This window comes from Mus caroli, unplaced genomic scaffold, assembly GCF_978045245.1.
Source record: "Mus caroli unplaced genomic scaffold, Mus_caroli_1 scaffold_9, whole genome shotgun sequence".
NCBI lineage: Eukaryota > Metazoa > Chordata > Mammalia > Rodentia > Muridae > Mus > Mus caroli.
Genome location: NW_028227264.1, coordinates 81,797,354 through 81,816,111, shown reverse-complemented (window position 1 = coordinate 81,816,111; position 18,758 = coordinate 81,797,354). Strand labels below are relative to the sequence as shown.

General features: G+C 39.4%; 2 pseudogenes; both read left to right on the top strand.

Annotated features, from left to right (window-relative positions):
• The first annotated feature begins 13,013 nt into the window (after nt 1-13,013).
• Nucleotides 13,014-15,205, top strand: LOC147002700 (la-related protein 1B pseudogene; annotated as a pseudogene).
• Nucleotides 15,206-17,108: 1,903 nt separating this feature from the next.
• Nucleotides 17,109-17,862, top strand: LOC147002699 (la-related protein 1B pseudogene; annotated as a pseudogene).
• The last annotated feature ends 896 nt before the right edge of the window (nt 17,863-18,758 follow it).

The window sequence follows — 18,758 nt, the reverse complement described above, 5'->3', positions numbered from 1 at the left end:
TCTTGCTAGTGTATGCAATGGTGGCAGCGTTTGGAAGCTGATTATGGGATGGATCCCTGGATATGGCAGTCTTGAGTTTCATGTGTTTAACAAATTGTATCTTATATCTTGGGTATCCTAAGTTTTTGGGCTAATATCCACTTATTAGTGAGTACATATTGTGTGAGTTCCTTTGTGAATATGTTACCTCACTCAGGATGATGCCCTCCATATCCATCCATTTGCTTAGGAATTTCAAAAATTCATTCCTTTTAATAGCTGAGTAGTACTCCATTGTGTAAATGTACCACATTTTCTGTATCCATTCCTCTGTTGAGGGGCATCTGGGTTCTTCCAGCTTCTGGCTATTATAAATAAGGCTGCTATGAACATAGTGGAGCATGTGTCCTTCTTACCGGTTGGAACATCTTCTGGATATATGCCCAGGAGAGGTAATGCTGGATCCTCTGGTAGTATTATGTCCAATTTTCTGAGGACCCGCCAAACTGATTTCCAGAGTGGTTGTACCAGCTTTCAATCCCACCAACAATGAAGGAGTGTTCCTCTTTCTCCACATCCTCACCAGCATCTGCTGTCACCTGAATTTTTGATCTTAGCCATTCTGACTGGTGTGAGGTGGAATCTCAGGGTTGTTTTGATTTGCATTTCCCTGATGATTAAGGATGTTGAACATTTTTTCAGGTGCTTCTCTGCCATTCGGTATTCCTCAGGTGAGAAATCTTTGTTCAGTTCTGAGCCCCATTTTTTAACGGGGTTATTTGATTTTCTGGAGTCCACCTTCTTGAGTTCTCTATATATATTGGATATTAGTCCCCTATCTGATTTAGGATAGGTAAAGATTCTTTCCCAATATGTTGGTGGTCTTTTTATCTTATTGACGGTGTCTTTTGCCTTGCAGAAGCTTTGCAACTTTATGAGGTCCCATTTATCGATTCTCGATCTTACAGCACAAGCCTTTGCTGTTTTATTCAGGAATTTTTCCCCTGTACCCATATCTTCGAGGCTTTTCCCTACTTTCTCTACTATAAGTTTCAGTGTCTCTGGTTTTATGTGGAGTTCCTTAATCCACTTTGATTTGACCTTGTTACAAGGAGATAGGAATGGATCAATTTGCATTCTTCTACATGATAAGCGCCAGTTGTGCCAGCACCATTTGTTGAAATTGCTGTCTTTTTTCCACTGGATGGATTTTGCTCCCTTGTCAAAGATCAAGTGACCATAGGTATGTGGGTTGATCTCAGGGTCTTCAATTCTGTTCCATTGGTCTACTTGTCTGTCGTTATACCAGTACCATGCAGTTTTTATCACAATTTCTCTGTAGTACAGCTTTAGGTCAGGCATGGTGATTCCACCAGAGGTTCTTTTATCCTTGAGAAGAGTTTTTGCTATCCTAGGTTTTTTGTTGTTCTAGATGAATTTGCAGATTGCCCTTTCTAATTCGTTGAAGAATTGAGTTGGAATTTTGATGGGGATTGCATTGAATCTGTAGATTGCTTTTGGTAAGATAGCCATTTTTACAATGTTGATCCTGCCAATCCATGAGCATGGGAGGTCTTTCCATCTTCTGAGATCTTCTTTAATTTCTTTCTTCAGGGACTTGAAGTTCTTGTCATACAGATCTTTCACTTCCTTAGTTAGAGTCACGCCAAGGTATTTTATATTATTTGTGACTATTGAGAAGGGTGTTGTTTCCCTAATTTCCTTCTCTGCCTGTTTATCCTTTGTGTACAGAAAGACCATTGACTTGCTTGAGTTAATTTTATATCCAGCTACTTCACCGCAGCTATTTATCAGGCTTAGGAGTTCTCTGGTGGAATTTTTAGGGTCACTTATGTATACTATCATATCATCTGCAAAAAGCAATATTTTGATTTCTTCCTTTCCGATTTGTATCCCCTTGATCTCCTTTTGTTGTCTAATTGCTCTGGATAGGACTTCAAATATAATGTTGAATAGGTAGAGAGAGAGTGGGCAGGCTTGTCTAATCCCTGATTTTAGTGGGATTTCTTCCAGCTTCTCACCATTTACTTTGATGTTGGCTACTGGTTTGCTGTATATTGCTTTTATCATGGTTAGGTATTGGCCTTGAATTCCTGATCTTTCCAAGACTTTTATCATGAATGGGTATTGGATTTTGTCAAATGCTTTCTCAGCATCTAAGGAGATGACCATGTGGTTTTTGTCTTTGAGTTTGTTTATATAATGGATTACATTGATGGATTTTCGTATATTGAACCATCCTTGCATCCCTGGGATGAAACCTACTTGGTCAGGGTGGATGATTGTTTTGATGTGTTCTTGAATTCGGTTAGCGAGAACTTTATTGAGGATTTTTGCATCAATATTCATAAGGGAAATTGGTCTGAAATTCTCTATTTTTGTTGGGTCTTTATGTGGTTTAGGTATGAGAGTAATTGTGGCTTCATAGAATGAGTTGGGTAGAGTACCTTCTGATTCTATTTTGTGGAATAGGTTTTGAAGAACTGGGATTAGATCGTCTTTGAAGGTTTGATAGAACTCTGCACTAAACCCATCTGGTCCTGGGCTCTTTTTGGTTGGGAGACTATTAATTACTGCTTCTATTTCTTTAGGGGATATGGGACTGTTTAGATCATTAACCTGATCTTGATTTAACTTTGGTACCTGGTATCTGTCTAGAAACTTGTTCATTTCATCCTGGTTCTCCAGTTTTGTTGAATATAGCCGTTTGTAGAAGGATCTGATGGTGTTTTGGATTTCTTCAGGGTCTGTTGTTATGTTTCCCTTTTTTTTTTCTGATTTTGTTAATTAGAGTACTTTCCCTATGCCCTCTAGTGAGTCTGGCTCAGGGTTTATCTATCTTGTTGATTTTCTCAAAGAACCAGCTCCTCGATTGGTTGATTCTTTGAATTGTTCTTCTTGTTTCCACTTGGTGATTTCACCCCTTAGTTTGATTGTTTCTTGCTGTCTACTCCTCTTGGGTGAATTTGCTTCCTTTCGTTCTAGAACTTTTAGGTGTGTTGTCAAGCTGCTAATGTGTGCTCTCTCTAGTTTCTTTTTGGAGGCACTCAGAGCTATGAGTTTTCCTCTTAGAAATGCTTTCATTGTGTCCCATAAGTTTGGGTATGTTGTGGCTTCATTTTCATTAAACTCCAGAAAGTCCTTAATTTCTTTCTTTATTCCTTCCTTGACCAAGTTATCATTGAGAAGCGTGTTGTTTAGTTTCCAGGTGTGTGTTGGCTTTCTATTATTTATTTTGTTATTGAAGATCAGTCTTAGTCCATGGTGATCTGATAGGATGCATGGGACAATTTCAATATTTTTGTATATGTTGAGGCTTGTTTTGTGACCAATTATGTGGTCAATTTTGGAGAAGGTACTGTGAGGTGCTGAGAAGAAGGTATATCCTTTTGTTTTAGGATAAAATGTTCTGTAGATATCTGTCAGATCTATTTGTTTCATAATCTCTGTTAGTTTCATTGTGTCCCTGTTTAGTTTCTGCTTCCATGATCTGTCCATTGGTGAAAGGGGTGTGTTGAAGTCTCCCACTATTATTGTGTGAGGTGCAATGTGTGCTTTGAGCTTTACCAAAGTATCTTTAATGAATGTGGCTGCCCTTGTATTTGGAGCATAGATATTCAGAATTGATAGTTCCTCTTGGAGGATTTTACCTTTGATGAGAATGAAGTGCCCTTCCTTGTCTTTTTTGATGACTTTGGGTTGGATGTCAATCTTATCAGATATTATAATGGCTACTCCAGTTTGTTTCTTCCTACCATTTGTTTGGAAAATTGTTTTCCAGCCTTTCATTCTGAGGTAGTGTCTATCTTTTTCTCTGAGATGAGTTTCCTGTAAGCAGCAAAATGTTGGGTCCTGTTTCTGTAGCCACTCTGTTAGTCTAGGTCTTTTTATTGGGGAGTTGAGTCCATTGATATTAAGAGATATTAGGGAGAAGTAATTGTTGATTCCTTTCATTTTTTTTTGTTAGAGTTGGTTTTCTGTTCTTGTGGCTGTCTTCTTTTAGGTTTGTTGAGGGATTACCTTCTTGCTTTTTCTAGGACGTGGTTTCCGTCCTTGTATTGTTTTTTTTCTGTTATTATCCTTTGAAGGGCTGGATTCGTGGAAAGATAATGTGTGAATTTGCTTTTGTCGTGGAATACTTTGGTTTCTCCATCTATGGTAATTGAGAGTTTGGCTGGGTATAGTAGCCTGGGCTGGAAATTGTGTTCTCTTAGTTTCTGTATAACATCTGTCCAGGCCCTTCTGGCTTTCATAGTCTCTGGTGAAAAATCTGGTGTAATTCTGATAGGCTTGCCTTTATATGTTACTTGACCTTTTTCCCTTACTGCTTTTAGTATTTTATCTTTATTTAGTGGATTTGTTTTTCTGATTATTATGTGTTGGTAGGTATTTCTTTTCTGGTCCAGTCTATTTGGAGTTCTGTAGGCTTCTTGTATGTTCATGAGCATCTCTTTCTTTAGATTTGGGAAGTTTTCTTCAATAATTTTGTTGAAGATGTTTGCTGGTCCTTTGAGTTGACAATCTTCATTCTCATTCACTCCTATTATCCGTAGGTTTGGTCTTCTCATTGTGTCCTGAATTTTCTGGATGTTTTGAGTTAGGATCTTTTTGGATTTTGTATTTTCTTTGATTGTCGTGCAGATGTTCTCTATGGAGTATTCTGCACCTGAGATTTTCTCTTCCATCTCTTGTATTCTGTTGCTGATGCTCGCATCTATGGTTCCAGATTTCTTTCCTAGGGTTTCTATCTCCAGCGTTGCCTCAATTTGTGTTTTCTTCATTGTCTCTACTTCCCTTTTTAGGTCTTGGATGGTTTTATTCAATTCCATCACCTGTTTGGTCTGGTTTTCCTGCAATTCTTTAAGGGATTTTTGTGCTTCCTCTTTAATGTCTTCTACCTGTTTAGCAGTGTTCTCCTGCAATTCTTTAAGGGATTTTTGTGCTTCCTCTTTAATGTCTTCTACCTGTTTAGCAGTGTTCTCCTGCAATTCTTTAAGGGATTTTTGTGCTTCCTCTTTAATGTCTTCTACCTGTTTAACAGTGTTCTCCTGTATTTCTTTAAGTGTGTTATTAAAGTCCTTCTTGATGTCCTCTACCATCATCATGAGATATGCTTTTAGATCCGGGTCTAGCTTCTCTGGTGTGTTGGGGTGCCTTGGACTGGGCGAAGTGGGAGTGCTGGGTTCTGATGATGGTGAGTGGTCTTGGTTTCTTTTAGTAAGATTATTACGTTTACGTTTCGCCAGCTGGTAATCTCTGGGGTTAGTTGTTATCGTTGTCACTGTTTAAAGATTGGAGCAGATGCTGTGTTCCACTCACCATAAGTCTTAAGATCCTGTGGCGGGTGTCGTGGGTAGCTGGCGGGTGTCTGCTGACCCTGAGCCCTAGATACCCTGGTCCTGGTCAGCCCGGAAGTGGCTTGTGGCCCTACTCAGGCTGGTTTTCTGCTTCCCTAACTAATGCAGTTTCAGGTCCCGCACGCAATTGGATTGGAGCAGAAGCTGTGTTTCACTCACCAGAAGTCTCAAGATCCTGTGGCGGGTGTCGTGGGTAGCTGGCAGGTGTTAGCTGACCCCGCGCCCCAGCCACCCCGGTGCTGGTCAGCCTGGAAGAGGCCTGTGGCCCCACTCAGGCCGGCTTTCTGCTTCCCTAACTAAAGCAGTCTCAGGTCCTGCGCGATTGGATTGGAGCATAAGCTGTGTTCCACCCACCAGAAGTCCCAAGATCCTGTGGTGGGTGTCATGGGCAGCTGGCGGGTGTCAGCCGACCCTGTGCCCTAGCTATCCCGTTTGCTGGTCAGACCGGAAGAGGCTTGTGGCTCTACTCAGGCCGGTTTTCTGCCTCCCCAACCAAAGCAGTCTCAGGTACCGTGCGATTGGACTGGAGCAGAAGCTGTGTTCCACTCACCAGAAGTCTCAAGATCCTGTGGCGGGTGTTGTGGGTAGCTGGCGGGTGTCAGCCCACCCTGCGCCCTAGCTACCCTGGTGCTGGTCAGACTGGAAGAGCAGATATTTTCTTTATATACATTTCAAATGCTATCCCAAAAGTTCCTTATACCCTCACTCTGCCCAGCTCCCCTACCCCCCCCCCCACTCCCAGATCTTGGCCCTGGCATTCCCCTGTACTGGGGCATATAAAGTTTGCAAGATCAAGAGGCCTATCTTCCAAGTGATGGCTGACTAGGCCATCCTCTGCTACATATGCAGCTAGAGATATGAGCTCTGGGGGTACTGGTTAGTTCATATTGTTGTTCTATTTATAGGGTTGCAGACTCCTTCAGCTCCTTGGTTGCTTTCTCTAGCTTCTCCATTGGGGGCCCGGTGTTCCATCTTATAGATGACTGTGAACATCCACTTCTGTATTTGCCAGGCATTGGCATAGCCTCATAAGAGACAGCTATAACAGGGTCCCTTCAGCAAAATCTTTCTGGCATATGCAATAGTGTCTGGGTTTGGTGGTTGATTATGGGATGAATGCCCGGGTCGGGCAATCTCTGGATAGTCCATCCTTTCCTCTTAGTTCCAAACTTTGTCTCTGTAACTCCTTTCATGGGTATTTTGTTCCCTATTCTAAGGAGGAATGAAGTATCCACCCATTGGTCTTCCCTTTTCTTGATTTTGTTGTGTTTTGCAAATTAGATCTTGGGTGTTCCATGATTCTGGGCTAATAACCACTTATCAGTGAGTGCATATCTAATGATTTCTTTCGTGATTGGGTTACCTCAAAAAGAATGATATCTTCCAGATAGATCCATTTGTTCAAGAATTTCATAAATCCTTTGTTTTTAATAGCTGAGTAGTACTCCATTGTGTAAATATACCACATTTTGTGTATATGTGTAAATGTTTCCACTCTTCTGTTCAGGCACATCTGGGTTCTTTCCAGCTTCTGGCTATTATAATTAAGGCTGCTATAAACATAGTGGAGCATGTGTTCTTATTACCAGTTGGAATTTCTTCTGGGTATATGCCCAGGAGAGGTATTGCTGGATCTTCCGGTAGTATTATGTCCAATTTTCTGAGGTACTGCCACACTGATTTCCAGAGTGGTTGTACAAACTTTCAATCCCACCAGCAGTGGAGGAGTGTTCCTCTTTCTCCACATTCTCGCCAGCATCTGCTGTCACCTGAATTTTTGATCTTAGCCATTCTGACTGGAGTGAAGTGGAATCTCAGGGTTGTTTTGATTTGCATTTCTCTGATGATTAAGGATGTTGAACATTTTTTCAGGTGCTTCTCAGCCATTTGGTATTCCTCAGTTGAGAATTCTTTGTTTAGCTCTGAACCCTATTTTTAATGGGGTTATTTGAATTTCTGGAGTCCAGCTTCTTGAGCTCTTTGTATACATTGGATATTATTCACCTAACAGATTCAGGATTGGTAAAAATCCTTTCCCACTCTGTTGCTGGCCTTTTTTTCTTATAGACAGTATCTTTTAGCTTACAGAAGGTTTGCAATTTTATGAGGTCCCATTTGTTAATTCTTGATCTTACAGCACAAGCCATTGCTGTTCTGTTTAGGAATTTTTCCCTGTGCCCATATCTTCGAGGCTTTTCCCTACTTTCTCCTCTATTAATTTCAGTGTCTCTGGTCTTATGTGGAGGTCTTTGATCCACTTAGACTTGAGCTTTTTACGAGGAGATAAGAATGGATCAATTCCCATTCTTCTACATGATAACCCCCAGTTGTGCCAGCACCATTTGTTGAAAATGCTGTCTTTTTTCCGCTGGATGGTTTTTGCTCCCTTGTCAAAGATCAAGTGACCATAGTTGTGTGGATTTATTTCTGGGTCTTCAATTCTATTCCATTGATCTACCAGTCTGTCATTGTACCAGTACCATTCAATTTTTATAGCAATTGTTCTGTAGTAAAGCTTAATGTCAGGCAACGTGATCCACCAGAGGTTCTTTTATTGTTGAGAAGAGTTTTTGCTATCCTAGGTTTTTTGTTTTTCCAGATGAATTTGCAAATTGTCCTTTCTATCTCAGTGTAGAATTGAGTTGGAATTTTGATGGGGATTGCATTGAATCTGTAGATTGCTTTCGGCAATATAGTCATTTTTACTATATTGATCCTGCCTATCCATGAGCATGGGAGAGCTTTCCATCTTCTGAGATATTCTTCAATTTTTTCTTCAGAGACTTGAAGTTCTTATCATACAGATCTTTCACTTCCTTCATTAGAATCACACCAAGATATTTTATATTATTTGTGACTATTGTAACGGGTGTTGTTTCCCTAATTTTTTTCTCAGTCCATTTATCCTTTGTGTAGAGAAAGGCCATTGATTTTTCTTGAGTTGATTTTATATCCAGCTACTGCACTGAAGTTGTTTGTCAGGTTTAGGAGTTCTCTGGTGGAATTTTTGGGGTCACTTATATATCCTATCATATCATTTGAAAATGGTGATATTTTGACTTCTTCTTTTCCAATTTGTATCTCCTTGATGTCCTTTTGTTCTTGAATTGCTCTGGCTAGAACTTCAAGTACTATGTTGAATAGGTAAGGAGAAAGTGGGCAGCCTTTGTCTAGTCCCTGATTTTAGTGGGATTGCTTCAAGTTTCTCTCCATTTAGTTTGATACTGGCTACTGGTTTGCTGAAGATTGCTTTTATTATGTTTAGGTATGGGCCTGGAATTCCTGATCTTTCCAAAACTTTTATCATGAAGGGGTGTTGGATTTTTTCAAATGCTTTCTCAGCATCTAATGAGATGATCATGTGGTTTTTGTTTTTGAGTTTGTTTATATAGTGGATTACATTGATGGATTTCCATATATTAAACCATCCCTACATCCCTGGAATGAAGCCTCCTTGTTCATGATGGATGATCGTTTTGATGTTTTCTTGGATTCGGTTTGCGAGGATTTTATTGAGTATTTTTGCATCGATATTCATAAGGAAAATTGGTATGAAGTTCTCATTCTTTGGTGGATCTTTGTGTGGTTTAAGTATCAGAGTAATTGTGGCTTCATAGAATGGATTGGGTAGAGTACTTTCTGTTTCTATTTTGTGGAATGGTTTGAGAAGAGTTGGAATTAGGTCTTCTTTGAAGGTCTGATAGAACTCTGCACTAAACCCATCTGGTCCTGGGCTTTTTTTGGTTGGGAGACTATTGATGACTGCTTCTATTTCTTTAGGGGAAATGGGACTGTTTAGATCGTTAATCTGATCATGGTTTAACTTTAGTATCTGATATCTGTCTAAGAAGTTGTCCATTTCATCCAGGTTTTATAGTTTTGTTGAGTATAGCCTTTTGTAGTAGGATCTGATGATGTTTTGGATTTCCTCAGGTTCTGTTGTCATGTCTCTTTTTTCATTTTTGATTTTGTTAATTAGGATACTGTCCCTGTACCCTCTAGTTAGTCTGGCTAAGGGTTTATCTATCTTCTTGATTTTCTCAAAGAACCAGTTCCTGATTTGGTTGATTCTTTAAATAGTTCTTTTTGTTTCCACTTGGATGATTTCAGCCCTGAGTTTGATTAATTCCTGCTGTCTAATCCTCTTGGGTGAATTTGCTTCCTTTAGTTCTAGAGCTTCTAGGTGTGCTGTCAGGCTGCTAGTGTATGCTCTCTCTAGTTACTTTTTGGAGACACTCAGGACTATGAGTTTTCTTCTTAGGACTGCCTTCATTGTGTCCCATAAGTTTGGTTATGTTGTGGCTTCATTTTCATTAAACTCTAAAAAGTCTTTAATTTCTTTCTTTATTATCCTTGACCAAGGAATCATTGAGTAAAGTGTTGTTCAGATTCCACGTGAATGTGGGCTTTCTATTATTTATGTTGTTATTGAAGATCAGCCTTACTCCATGGTGATCAGATAGGATGCATGGTATAATTTCGATATATTTTTTTATCTGTTGAGGCCTGTTTTGTGACCAATTATATGGTCAATTTTGGAGGAGGTACCATGTGGTGCTGAGAAGAAGGTATACCCTTTTGTTTTAGGATAAAATGTCCTGTAAATATCAATTAAATCTATTTGTTTCATAACTTCTGTTAGTGTCCATGTGTCTCTGTCAAGTTTCTGTTTCCAGGATCTGTCCATTGGTGAGAGTGTGGTGTTGACGTCTCCTACTATCTTTAGTGCAGTAGCTGGACATAAAATTAACTCAAATAAATCAATGGTCTTTCTCTACAGAAAGGATAAATGGACTGAGAAAGAAATTAGGGAAACAACATCCTTCACAATAGTCACAAATAATATACAATACCTTGGTGTGACTCTAAGGAAGTGAAAGATCTGTATGATAAGAACTTCAAGTCTCTGAAGAAAGAAATTGAAGAAGGTCTCAGAAGATGAAAAGATCTCCCATGCTCATGGATCAGCAGGATTGATATAGTAAGAATGGCTATCCTGCTGAAAGTAAGCACAGATCAATTGCAATCCCCATCAAAATTCCAACTCAATTCTTCACTGAGATAGAAAGGGCAATTTGCAAATTCATCTGGAAAAAAAAAAACTAGAATAGCAAAAGCTATTCTCAAGATAAAAAGAACCTCTGGTGGAATCACCATGCCTGATATTAAGCTCTACTACAGAACAATTGTTGTAAAAACTGCATGGTACTGGTACAATGACAGACAGGTAAATCAATGGAATAGAATTGAAGACCCAGAAATGAATCCACACAGCTATGGTCACTTGATCTTTGACAAGGGAGCAAAAACCATCCAGTGGAAAAAAGACAGCATTTTCAACAAATGGTGCTGGCACAACTGGTGGTTATCATGTAGAAGAATGGGAATTGATCCATTCTTATCTCCTCATAGAAGGCTCAAGTCTAAGTGGATCAAAGACCTCCACATAAGACCAGAGACACTGAAATTAATAGAGGAGAAAGTAGGGAAAAGCCTCGAATATATGAGCACAGGGAAAAAGTTCCTAAATAGAACAGCAATGACCTGTGCTGTAAGATCAAGAATTGACGAATGGGACCTCATAAAATTGCAAGGCTTCTGTAAGCTAAAAGATACTGTCCATAAGAAAAAAAGGCCAGCAACAGAGTGAGAAAGGATTTTTACCAATCCTGAATCTGTTAGGGGACTAATATTCAATGTATACAAAGAGCTCAAGAAGCTGGACTCCAGAAATTCAAATAACCCCATTAAAAATTGGGGAATATCAAATGGCTGAGAAGCACCTGGGAAAAAAATGTTCAACATCCTTATTCATCAGGGAAATGCAAATCAAAACAACGCTGAGATTCTTCCTCACACCAGTCAGAATGGGTAAGATCAATAATTCAGGTGACAGTAGATGCTGGTGAGGATGTGGAAAAAGAGAAACACTCCTCCACTGTTGGTGGGATTGCAAGCTGTTACAACCACTCTGGAAGGCAGTCTGGAAGTTACTCAGAAAATTGGACATAATACTACCGGAAGATCCAGCAATACCTCTCCTGGGCATATACCCAGAAGAAGTTCCAACTGGTAATAAGTACACATGCACCACTATGTTCATAGCAGCCTTAATTATAATAGCCAGAAGCTGGAAAGAACCCAGAAGTGCCTGATCAGAGGATTGGATACAGAAAATGTGGACTACTGAGCTATTAAAAAGAATGTATTTATGATATTCTTGGACAAATGGATATATCTCGAAGATATCATCCTTAGTGAGGTAACCCAGTCACAAAAGAAGTCATTAGATATGCACTCACTGATAAGTGGATATTAGCCCAGAAACATAGAACACCCAAGATCCAGTTGTTGTTGCAAAACAACAAAATCAAGAAGAGGGAAGACCAATGGTTGGATACTTCATTCCTTTTTAGAATAGGGAACAAAATACCCATGAAAGGAGTTACAGAGACTAAGTTTGGAGCTAAGATGAAAGGATGGACTATCCAGAGACTACCCCACCTGGGGATCCATCCCATAATCAGCCACCAAACCCGCACACTACTGCATATGCCAGAAAGATTTTGCTGAAGGGACCCTGTTATAGCTGTCTCTTATGAGGCTATGCCAATGCCTGGCAAATACAGAACTGGATGCTCACAGTCATCTATAAGATGGAACACAGGGCCCCCATTGGAGAAACTAGAGAAAACACCCAAGGAGCTGAAGGGGTCTGCAACCCTATAGGTGGAACAGCAATATGAACTAACCAGTACCCCCAGAGCTCATATCTCTAGCTGCATATGTAGCGGAAGATGGCCTAGTTGGCCATCACTGGGAAGAAAGGTCCCTTGGTATTGCAAACTTTATATGCCCCAGTACAGGGGAATGCCAGGTCCAAGAAGAAGGAGTGGGTGGGTAGGGGAGCAGGGCAGAGGGAGGGTATAGGAAACTTTCAGGGTAGCATTTGAAATGTACATAAAGAAAATATCTAATTAAAAAAAAAAGCTAAAAAATTCCTAACACCAAACATCCAGGAAATCTGGTATACTTTGAAAAGCGATAAAATAAGAATAAGAAAAGAATATGGTAAAGAGTACCAGCTCCATGGCCCAGAAAATATTCTCAACAAAATCATAGAGGAAAACTTCACCAACATAAAGAAAAAGATGCTTATAAACATACAAGAAGCTATAGATTACCAAATTAGACAGAATATAATAAGAAAATCCTCCTGGCACATAATAATCAAAACAGAAATTCTATAGAAGTGAGAAAAGATATTGAAAGCAGCAATGGAAAATAAACTGGTAGCATACAACATCTCAACAGAGACTGTAAAAGCTACAAGGCTCTTGATTAATATCTTGCTACCTCTATAAAACCACAATGGAAAACCAAGAATACTATATTCAGCAAAACTCTCACTCACCATAGATGGAGAAAACAAGATAATCCAAGACAAATTCAATATCAAACAATATTTATCCACAAGTCCAGTCCTACAGAAAAAAGTAGAATTGAAGCTACAACACTAGAAGGATAACTACATCAACAGAAAGAGAGGAAATATGTACTTCCATTCCAGAATAAGCAAGTAAAACACACACACGCATAACATCAAAGTAACAGTAAATAACAATCAAAACCATTATTATATCTCAACATCAAAGGATGAAATTCCCCAATAAAAAGACACTGGATCAGAGAATGGTTTTGAAAACAGGTATCCATCATTTTGTTGAAAACAAGAATACGTTATCAGCATTAATAATAAACATTACCTCGCCTTGAAAGGGTAGGAAAATTGACAAGCAAACGGACCCAAGAATCAAGCTGGAATAGCCATCCTAATACCTAATAAAATAGACTTTCAATATAAGTTAACCAAGAGACAGGTAAGAACACTTCATACTCAAAAAAGAAAAATAAATCTGCCAAGATGATGTCTCAATTCTGAACATACATGACCCCTACAAACGACCAACCACATTTGTTAAGGAACACTACGAAATTTTAAATATCACATTGAATCCCATACATTAACAGTGGGAGACTTCAATACAGCACTCTCACTAATTCATAGGACATCCAGACAGAAACTAAGCAGAGAAATAATAAAACTATGAGACACTATGAATCAAATGATCCTGGCAGAAAATCTTACAATATTTCACCAAAAACAGAAAATTATATACATCTTTTTTTAGCATCTTGCGAATCCTTCTCCATAATTGACCATATAGTCGATTAAAAACAAAGTTTCAACAGATACAAGAACATTGAAATAATGACTTATATTTTATTCTAACAACACAGATTAAAGCTGTTGGTCAATACAAACAGTGGAAAACCTACACACTTATGGAATTGAACAACTCCGTATCCATTGATCTCTAGATCAGGAAAGAAATTAAAGACTTTCTATAATGCAATGAAAGTGAAGGCACTGCATACCGATGTGGATAGGACACAATGAAAACAGCGATATGAGAAAATTGCACTAATTGCACTAATTGCCTCCATAAGAAAATTACAAAGTTCTCATACAAGCAACTTAATATCACACCTGAAGGTCTAGGAAAAATAAAAAGTAAGCACACCAAAGGGAGTAGAAGGCAGGAAACAATCAAAATCATTGCTGAAATCAATCAGTTAAAAACAAAGAAAACAATACAAAGAATCTAGGAAACCCATAGCTGATTCTTTGAGAAAATCAAGATAGACAAACTAACCGAGAGACAGAGAGAGACAGTATTCATATAAACAAAATGAGAAATGAAAAGTGATACATAATAAATGACACTCAGGAAATTAAAAGAATCATTAGGTCTTACTTTAAAAGCCTGTTCTCGCCAGCACTGCGGGACCCACTGGAGGATACCCGAGAGGACGCAGGGGCTGCTGTCCCGAGGAAGAGCTGCTGCCACCGCAGCTGCTGCCAAAGGGGAATCCCTGAGCCAAGAAGCTGCTGAGTACCAGTTCTTCATGGGCATCGGCGTGCTGCCGCCCGCTCAGGACTACCATGAGGCCGAGCTCAGTTCCCCCCCAAATTATAAAAGCAGGAAAACTCAAGACAAAAAAATCCAACAAGGCTAGTGATTTCAGTGATATGGCAAACTGGCAAACACCAGCTAAATTGGTTAGCACGGGGTCTCAGAGTGTTATCAACCAAGGAAGTAAAACGCCACAAAAGAAGACAAGATTGGAAAAAGAAGCAACAGTGAGAGCAGTGAGAACCCGGGAAGTAAAACTAGATGGTTCTATTGAGAATGTCAGACAGGATTAGGCTCAGTCAAGCAGCCAACGGAAGAGAGCTAATAAGCACAAATGGATGCCACTCCAACTTAGATGATGTGAGACCAGACAGCCAGGAAAGACCTGGGTCCCGGAACAGCTCTAGATGTCAACCTGAAGCAAACAAACCAGCGCACAGTAATAGAAATAGTGAAACACGAAGGTGGAGATAGGATAAAGAAAAGAGAGATAGATGATTAAGATGAAGTATCCAGTTTGAGAAATGAGGATGGTACCATCTGAAGTTCCACTAGAGACAGGGGAAGAGGCCGAAGTCGAGGAAACCCTAGATTGAACTCTGATTATTCATATGGTTATTGAGAGCTAGGGGAAAGGACTGAGCAGCCATTGCCTACGGAGATTAATGCCAGCATGATGTTTTACTATGATGATGGCACAGGTGTGCACGTGTATCCTATGGATGAAACACTGCTTAAAGAATACATTAAGCGCCAATAGAGTATTACTTCAGCATAGAGATCTTGGAACGGGACTTGTATCTTCGAAGAAAGATGGATGAACAGGGAGAAGGTTGGGCCAGACCTCAGTGGAGAAAACCTTTACAATAATGATGTGAGACAGACCAGAGGACTGCTGTTACTGTAGGAGCCTCTCCTTTCTGTGGCATTAGCTTAGGCTGCGTGGACTACTTCATTCATGGTGGGGGAAGTTAATTGTTATCATTGGGGAAATACTGCATATCCTATTCTTTGTTTCCAGGCATTTATACTTTGCCCAGATCAATAAAGCAGAAAAAGAGAGGATTGAGTAGCATTTCCAAAATTGTTAGGTCCTTTGCCGTTTGACTTGCTCTTTAACGTAGTAAAATTTGCATAACACACATGTTGTCATATTTCACATATACTATAAGATGTATTGATGTTAATACTCAAGGGGTAAGAAGTTTAAGTTAAAAAAAAAGGGGCATTTTTCCTTTAAAAAATAAAAGAAAAATAAAAGCCTGTACTCTACAAACTTTAAAATTCTCTTAAAAACATATGATTTGTCTATGCAGATACCACTTAAATGAGGATCAGGTAAACAATTTACCCAGACCAATAGTCTCCAAGGAAAGAGATGTAGTCATTAAAAGTCTCCCCACTAAAACTCATACAGGAGATGATGGCTTTAAAAGAGAATTCTACTAGACTTTCAAAGAAGAGCTAATACCAGTACCCCACAAACTATTCCACAAAATAAAAACAGAAGGAACACAGCCAAACTCATTCTCTGAGGCTACAGTCATGCTGATATTTAAATCACACAGAAACTCACCAAAGAAAGAGAATCTCAGACCAATTTCTCTTTTGAACATTTATACAAAATTACTCTACAAAATACTGTCAAGCTGAGTCCTGGGACTTATCAAAGACATTGTCCATCAAGATCAAGTATTCTTTAACCCAGGCATGGAGGGATAGTTCAATATATGAACATCTATCTATGTATTCACCATATAAATAAACTGACTGAAAAAAATCAAATGATTATCTCATTAGATGCAGAAAAACACTTTGATAATATCCAAAACCCTTTGATGTTAAAGGGATTAGAGAAATCAGGAGTACAGCACATAATCAAAGCAACATAAAGTATGCCAATAACCAATAAAAAACTAAATAGCAAGAAACTTAAAGCATTTCCATGAAAATCAGGGATAAGACAAGGTTGACCAGGCTCTCATTATACTTGAAGTTCTAGCTAGAGAAATAGGACAACTAAAGTTCAAGTGGATAGATTGGAAAGGAAGAAGTCAAATTATCACAGATGCTGTGATAATATTATATACATAAGTGATCCCAAAGTTGTACAAGAGAACACCCACAGCTGATAAATATGTTAAGCAAAGTGGCTGGATACAAAATTAACTCAAATAAATCAGAACTTTTTAAAAAATGTATTAGATATTTTCTTTATTTACATTTCAAATGTGATCCCTTTTCCTTGTTTCCCCTCTGAATATTCCCTATCCCATTGCCATTCTCCTGCTGCTTCTCTGTTCAGGCATTTCCCTATACTGGTGCATCAAGCCTTCATGGGACCAAGGGCCTCTCCTCCCATTGATGTCTGACAATGCCATCCTCTGCTGCATATGTGGCTGGAGTTATGGGTCCCTCCATGTGTACTCCTTGGTTGGTGGTTTAGTCCTTCGGCGCTCTGTGGGTACTGGTTAGTTCATATTGTTATTCCTTCTAAGAGGCTACAAACCCATTTAGCTCCTCGGGTACTTTCTCTAGCTCTGCCACTGGGGAAACTATGCTCAGCCCAATGGTTGGCTGAAAGCTGCCACCGCCGCTGCTGCCAAAGGGGAATCCCTGAGCCAAGAAGCTGCTGAGTACCAGTTCTTCATGGGCATCGGCGTGCTGCCGCCCGCTCAGGACTACCATGAGGCCGAGCTCAGTTCCCCCCCAAATTATAAAAGCAGGAAAACTCAAGACAAAAAAATCCAACAAGGCTAGTGATTTCAGTGATATGGCAAACTGGCAAACACCAGCTAAATTGGTTAGCACGGGGTCTCAGAGTGTTATCAACCAAGGAAGTAAAACGCCACAAAAGAAGACAAGATTGGAAAAAGAAGCAACAGTGAGAGCAGTGAGAACCCGGGAAGTAAAACTAGATGGTTCTATAGAGAACGTCAGCCAGGATTAGGCTCATTCAAGCAGCCAACCGAAGAGAGCTAATAAGCACAAATGGATGCCACTCCAACTTAGATGATGTGAGACCAGACAGCCAGGAAAGACCTGGGTCCCGGAACAGCTCTAGATGTCAACCTGAAGCAAATAAACCAGCGCACAGTAATAGAAATAGTGAAATACGAAGCTGGAGACGGGATAAAGAAAAGAGAGATAGATGATTAAGATGAAGTATCCAGTGTGAGAAGTGAGGATGGTACCATCCGAAGTTCCACTAGAGACAGGGGAAGAGGCCGAAGTCGAGGAAACCCTAGATTGAACTCTGATTATTCATATGGTTATTGAGAGCTAGGGGAAAGGACTGAGCAGCCATTGCCTACGGAGATTAATGCCAGCATGATGTTTTACTATGATGATGGCACAGGTGTGCACGTGTATCCTATGGATGAAACACTGCTTAAAGAATACATTAAGTGCCAATAGAGTATTACTTCAGCATAGAGATCTTGGAACGGGACTTGTATCTTCGAAGAAAGATGGATGAACAGGGAGAAGGTTGGGCCAGACCTCAGTGGAGAAAACCTTTACAATAATGATGTGAGACAGACCAGAGGACTGCTGTTACTGTAGGAACCTCTCCTTTCTGTGGCATTAGCTTAGGCTGTGTAGACTACTTTATTCATGGTGGGGGAAGTTAATTGTTATCTTTGGGGAAATACTGCATATTCTATTCTTTGTTTCCAGGCATTTATACTTTGCCCAGATCAATAAAGCAGAAAAAGAGAGGATTGAGTAGCATTTCCAAAATTGTTAGGTCCTTTGCCGTTTGACTTGCTCTTTAACGTAGTAAAATTTGCATAACACACATGTTGTCATATTTCACATATACTATAAGATGTATTGATGTTAATACTCAAGGGGTAAGAAGTTTAAGTTAAAAAAAAAAGGGGCATTTTTCCTTTAAAAAATAAAAGGAAAAAAAAAGCCTGTACTCTACAAACTTTAAAATTCTCTTAAAAATATATGATTTGTCTATGCAGATACCACTTAAATGAGGATCAGGTAAAAAATTTACCCAGACCAATAGTCTCCAAGGAAAGAGATGTAGTCATTAAAAGTCTCCCCACTAAAACTCATACAGGAGATGATGGCTTTAAAACAGAATTCTACTAGACTTTCAAAGAAGAGCTAATACCAGTACCCCACAAACTATTCCACAAAATAAAAACAGAAGGAACACAGCCAAACTCATTCTCTGAGGCCACAGTCATGCTGATATTTAAATCACACAGAAACTCACCAAAGAAAGAGAATCTCAGACCAATTTCTCTTTTGAACATTTATACAAAATTACTCTACAAAATACTGTCAAGCTGAGTCCTGGGACTTATCAAAGACATCATCCATCAAGATCAAGTATTCTTTAACCCAGGCATGGAGGGATAGTTCAATATATGAACATCTATCTATGTATTCACCATATAAATAA